The sequence below is a fragment of the Dermacentor silvarum genome, chromosome 6 (genome assembly GCF_013339745.2).
Source record: "Dermacentor silvarum isolate Dsil-2018 chromosome 6, BIME_Dsil_1.4, whole genome shotgun sequence".
In the NCBI taxonomy this organism is placed as follows: domain Eukaryota; kingdom Metazoa; phylum Arthropoda; class Arachnida; order Ixodida; family Ixodidae; genus Dermacentor; species Dermacentor silvarum.
This window is the reverse complement of record NC_051159.1, coordinates 164939867-164946570: the sequence shown is the minus strand read 5'-3', so window position 1 is coordinate 164946570 and position 6704 is coordinate 164939867.

Below are 6704 nucleotides of genomic sequence, written 5' to 3'. Positions count from 1 at the left end.
CTGTTTGGACGTATGTGTGGCTTAACAGGTGGCCAGCTGAACGAAGGCGATAGACGCTCGTGTCTTTGTTCCAGGAGAGCCGACAGACAATTTGAGGCTAAATGAATGCCTGTTATTACCGAAAACTCTCGCTTATAGTAGACAGCCTTATCACGGCCAATATAATCGCTGGTCTCTTGTGCAAGGGCACACGTGATGTGATGATGAAGATAAATAATTTGACACTAAATAATAACAAATAGCATTAGTGGTATTCCTCTATCTGCGGAAAGCATTTGACGCTTTAGGCCAGCGCATTCTCTTAAGTAAACTGTACAGCATTCCGATTTTCATGTTATGGCTTCAGGATTGCTTTCGAAATACGTTAGCAGGACTCGGCAGAAACAACGGTAGTTCGCGGTGTATTCAAGCTGAACACTCCGGTCAACACAATATATATGCATCTAGTTCGACACTTTTCATTTTTGCGTAAATAGCCTATAATGCACCCTGTGATCATTGTAAATACTCGTGTCTAAAGGCGATAATTCACGCCGTAGAATTCAATGATTGTACACTTGTCTTTTTAATGACTGTGGTAAGCGACCAGTCAGGATTTGTCAATGCCTGCCGTATGCACTCCAACCCAATTTTGCATTTCACCCCAAATCGCATTTCAAATGCAGCCGCCATGGACTGGATTGTATCCAGCTCCCACGGGCCTCGCTGCGCAACGACAAAACCACTACGCCCCCACGGCGGGTAAACGAAATTTCTAAATGAAAGATTTTATATGGTGCGATGTATACGTGTCTTTCTTTAGCATTCTCCGTAGTATGTTCCAAAAGAACACAGCGCGCCGACAATAAACAAAACAGTGATAAATTGTTTCAGGCCAAGGACACGGGCGGAAATTTGGCGACCATGGAAAAAAAACTAGCTCTTTTCTTGGAACCACATTTTAACAGGAAGTTTTGCTCAATGCAGTTTGCCACTTAGAAGTATGTACGCTGCTCAGGAGTATCCGCAAAATTTGATCGAGATACTGAATGCATGCGTATGTCTGCCTGACTTTCAGGTATTTTGTGTTATATGCGCTGTTTTTTTTTAATTTCTGTTTGAGATGTTTCCATGCATGGTTTTGTCATAGTTAAAAGGGGGGGGGGGGGGGGAATAGTGCCATTGCGGCCCAATGATTAGACCATTGGCTATCGTGCAGGGAAACCAAGGTTCGATCGATGCATCAGGCATGTAATTCATTTGTTCTTAATGCGATTAGCCTTCTTTGCCTGCTTCAGACACTTTGAGTCTGTCTATCTATCTCGCCTCTTAAGCCGACCCAGTGACCCAGGTTCGTAGTCGCGACACCATCGTGGTTGTTCCATCGTCGCCAATCCAGCTTCATCATCCGTGTATGGTCATACCGTCATCGTTGCCCTTGTCATCGTATCATCGTCATCATTTAAAAATAAAAATCGGCACAACCCACATCACGATGAACGTCGACGGTAATGCGTTTAGCATTGAATCAATATAGCAACACAAGGAATTGCCACAGTCAAAATGCGTTATATATGAGGCGTATACTGCAACGGGACTCGTTTTTTCGGCTTCCCTAGGAACACTCGGTGCCATCTAGTGGCGGCACCGCGAAGCTTGCGCGTGACCTCCGAAATGTGTGACGCGCCGGTGCGTTCGCACGCTGAGAAACGCGTAATGCGGCAACCAAGCTCGCCATCCTTTCTGGACACGAGGCTGCCGAGGAGCCCGCGCGTGGCTAACGCGACGAAAAACGTGGCAACGCCGGTGTCTCCGAACGCTGAGAATTCTTCTTAAGTTGTACCCGACTAAATTAGTACATACTCATTGACCCAAGTTGGAGAGAGGCTCATTGAAGGGCGGTACATACCCAGTGCATTCATGGCGCAACTCGCTAAAGCGTTGGCGTGAAAGCCATTAATTGAAAAGCGGCAGAAATCCTGTGCATTTGTGGCATAGCCTGCTAAAGCGTCGGATTCCTGTCCTTGAGGAAGCCTTGTGACATGTGTACGATTCCGCTCAGCATAGGAGAAATTTAAAGGATCTTTTCCGCCATTGTAGAGCGGCACGTTACCAGTGGCACATACCCAGTGATCCAAGTTCGCATCAGAGAGGTTCATTGAAGACGGGCACCGACCGAGTGGCACATTTCCAGTGCTCCAAGTCGGCCTCAACATTTTAGGGGCGAAGCTCCTTAGGGTCGAGCCTTGTCCCTCGTCGCGCCGTCGTAGCCACGCTAGTACTCGCTGCTCCCGCTACAGGCGCAGCTGGGCTCTCTTTCTCTTTCTCTCTCGTTCCCGACGCGCACTCTCTCTCTCCTCTCGTCCGTAGCTAGGGGCGCTGCGGTGCACAAGGGCGTTCATTCCTGACGCGCACTCTCTCTCCCCTCTCTCTCGTCCGTAGCTAGGAGCGCTGCGGTGCACAAGAGCGTTCGTTCCCGACGCGCGCTCTCTCTCTCTCTCTCGTCCGTAGCTCTGGTTTACCCGAATGATCCCCCGGTGCTTCGCCCACTCATCATCATTCACGTCGTGGATATGCGGTTATTTTTTTTCACTGAACAGCGGTACCTACCCAGTCCGGCATCTACAGTGAACCATGTTGGCGTGAAAGAGTTTCGCTGAAAAGCGGCACATACGAGGTCGTATGTACACATTGCCACATACTCAGCGACCAAAGTTGGCCCCACGGTTGCTTTCGAACCCAGCAGCCCGCTGCGCACCATTCAAGCATGGAATACCCAGCTACCCAGAAAAGCGATAAAACGATTACAAACCAACTAACATGGATAGCAGAGAACGGTAATCGCAATAAACTTCATCCCACCTTTCGGTGCACAGACTGGGACCTTTTTAGGAAAGTTAGAGCGAAGAGACTAGAATCGGAAGCAATAGAAGTGGGCAGACAGTCCTTCCGGACCTGGGTCAACCAGCTCGAAGAGGACCTCAGGAAGGCCACTAAAGAAATTAAGACCGAAGAAAACATAGAGAGCATAGACCCCCAAGAGGTTGGCGCATCAAATAGAGGCCAAACAATTCATGCTGCAAAGATGGAAAACGCAAAGACTGAACCGAAGGCTCAGGAAAAAGATGGCGTTGCCAAACAGACAGATCGGGGAGCATGCGAGAACACTCGCGAAACAACAGTGGGACGAAGTTTGCCACTTGGCAGACGGCAGAATCAAACACGGGGGCAATTGGAACCTCCTCAAACACCTATTGAACGAGAGCGAAAGTAAGTCAAACAAGAGAACAGCAATTGCAAAACTGTCAGCCAGTACAGGACTCAAGAGGTAGTCATGAGACAGCTCGCGGACAAATATCTCCCGCTCAAACAACCGGACGATAGCGAGGAACGCGTAGAGTACTTGGGAGAACCGTGCGAGGAAGTGGGCCGCGATTTCACCGAGGGTGAAGTACAGGCCGCCCTCCATGGTCTCTTTAGTAGATCGGCAGGGGGAGCCGACGGTATTACTAATAAACTCCTAATGAATCTAGATAACGACTCGATCACTTTCTTGACGGATCATTTCACCCAGTTGTGGAGAAAGGGAGACTATCCGTAGGAAGATGGCCAACACCATCCTCAAACCCAAACCGGGCAAACCGCTACATCTGGTTAACCTCCGTCTAATTTCGTTTACATCGTGCCTATAGGTAAAGCTATGGAACACGTTATTCTCAACAGACTCACTAGATACGTCGAGCAAAACGACATACTCCCGTATAACCTGATTGGTTTCCGCCCCGGACTATCGACTCAGGACGCCATGCTCCTGATCAAACACCAACTCATACAAGTCAGCCCGGTGCACGCGAGAGCGATCGCATAGAGCACAAGGCCATCCTCGAGGTCCTCAACGACCTGGGGTTGGGCGAGAGGCTTTTCAGCATAGTCAAGGCGTTTCTCGGCGGTAGGCAAGCGAGCCTCACGCTCGAAGAACTAAAATCGAAGGTGATGAACCTGGGAAACAGGGACACCCCACAAGGGGCCGTGCTCTCGCCCATGCTATTTAATCTAGCAATGACCAGAGTCGCGAGGAAACTGAAGGAAACGCGAGGAAATATACGCCGATGACATAACCATATGGAGCGCCACCGGTAACGTAGGCCAAACGGAGACTAGACTGCAGGAAAGCATACACACCGTGGAAAACACACTAAGCGAGAGGGGACTAAACTGTTCGGCGGCAAAATCAGAGCTTTTGGTCCTAAAACATCGAGGCAGGGGTCGAAGACCCAGGGGCTACGTCCCCGGGGAGGAACCCAAGATTGTCTTACGCTGTCACGACGGATCCGCGATCCAGCAGGTCGAAAATATTAGAGTTTTAGGCTTCCACATAGCAGCGGGAGGTGCCAACCGCAATGCCATTCAACGCATTTCAAGCAAAACGGACCAAGTCACCAGATTACTACGGAGAACCAGCAACAGACACAGGGGCCTGGGTGAGGACGGCGTTCTAAGGCTAGTGCACGCCTTCGCTCTCAGTCACTTCACCTACGTGGCAGGTCTACTCAAATGGTCGCAGGCTGAGCTGAACAAGCTCAACACTATGATCAGAAAGTTAGTCAAGGTTACCCTAGGTATACCCAACAGCACTTCGAACATGAAGCTCATGAACCTAGGCGTACACAATACGATAGAAGAGATGGCGGAAGCGCAACAGATGGCGCAGTACTGACGAAAACGCGAGCGGGCAAGCTTATACTCAAAGCGATAGGGACAGACCCCAATAGATCGAGGAACCCGAAGGAGGCCGAGGTAGAGTTGAGCGCGGACCTTAGAGACGCGATCAGAACCACCCCCCTCCCGAGAAGGATGCACCCGGAACACAATGTTAGCAGGAGAAAAGCCAGAGCGAAAGCTTTGTTGAAAGAAATTGAACAGCTAGGGCAACAGGCGGCCCTCGTAGACGCTGTCTGGGTCAAAGGCAAAGAGGCCTACACGGCCGTGGTGGTCGACAGCCAGGGCGAGGTACGGGACGCCGTCACCATCTTTACTAAGGATTCCATGGTGGCGGAGCAAGCAGCGATTGCTCTAGCCATCAGGAATCGTAAATGGTCTTTCATTTATAGCGATTCCAAAGCAGCAGTTAGGAGCTTTGACAAAAGCTATATCGCTGGAACTGCAGCTGAAATTATCGACAAGGTCGAAACTATCAACAGTGAAATCCGATGGTTTCCTGCACATATGGGACAAGTGGACGAGACTCGGCTCAACCTCAACGTGGTGACGAATGACCTGACACGAGGACTTGCTTGCCGTGCCAGTCAGAACCGAACCGACGCCCGCTACCATTCTGGGGATCATAAAGATCATTTAAAAGGACATCACTAAATATACTACTTGGGGCCTAGGCAATTCCCACTGCCACACGTAAAGTTGAACAGGGCTCAGGCAGTCACGCTACGTTTACTGCAAACCGGGACGTACCCCACTCCGTATTTCATAAATAAAATTCACCCCGAAAGAGAAATTAGGAAAGAATGTAACCTGTGCGATGGCATCATTGAAATCAGACACATGCTGGCGGGCTGTCCCGCGACTCCCGATCCCGAAGAAAAATGGCTTTACTGGCACAAGATGACATCAAGCTCTATACATGAAGATCAACTACGGGCTGTCCAGAGCGTCCACGATGGCGTCATAAGGCTTGGCCTGACGGTGCCGACGTGGACGCGGCCCGCCGATCGGTCTAAAAAGACCGGGCTTCAGGACTGTAATAAAGTTTTGTGAATGAATGAACAAGGTTATTATTGACAATGTTCGCTCACGAAACGCACAAGGAAATGCCTCTGCTTACCACTCATGTATGTTGTGCTTACATTTGAAAGCGTTTTTTAGGTATAGCTACATGTGTTGATTTCAATAAATCTCATAAGTTCAGGATATCTATAGGCAGCATTTTTCTGTATGTGTGATCGAAGCGCACAGTTATTCGCAATTAGCGTTGGCGGGTGGACGACCAATAAACGATGAAAGTAGGTCTGTAAAATTCACTCCCAACAGACGGTAATAAACGCAATGCGTTATACAAAATCCACGGCGCGATGCGCGAGATATATGTGCGACGCAATGGTGTTATGACGGTACCGCGAACTGAGAATAAGCCTGTAGTATAAGGACGCCGCAGCCGGGCGATCCCACGCACATTTCTTTTTTTTTTTTTTTTTGTCGGCGCTACACCGTTGACAGCGCTTCTGACGTCCAAAGCAGTTGATTGCAGCTGCGGCGATAAGCAAGGAGAGCACATGCGAGGCAGGCGCGTCATTGGCACCGCGCATGCTCAGATGTGGCCTATTTCAAACTGTCGCTGGTGCAGTCTCGAGCGCGACGCTCCGTTGTTCTAGACATGAGCGTTGACCTCTGTACTAAGTGAAGAAAAAACGGTGATGGTCGCAGTCATAGTCATGAGCATGAGTAAGGCTTTCGCCTTAAGGTCTCTTAGGTGTAGCTAAAGGGACTCCTGAGGACTCATGACATGAATGTCATGACATGCGTGTCATGTAGGTCGTGAAAGATCCACCTACGTATTGGTGCTCTCATGGTCGTCTCGTTATCTTGGTAGGCTCCCCGCACACTGCTTCGCATAACATCGATTCCCGCAGGGCGTGGGATCTGCCGGCTTTTTTCATGTTGCTATACAATTTTTCATAGACACTTTTCATATAATCATTATAGTTGAGAAG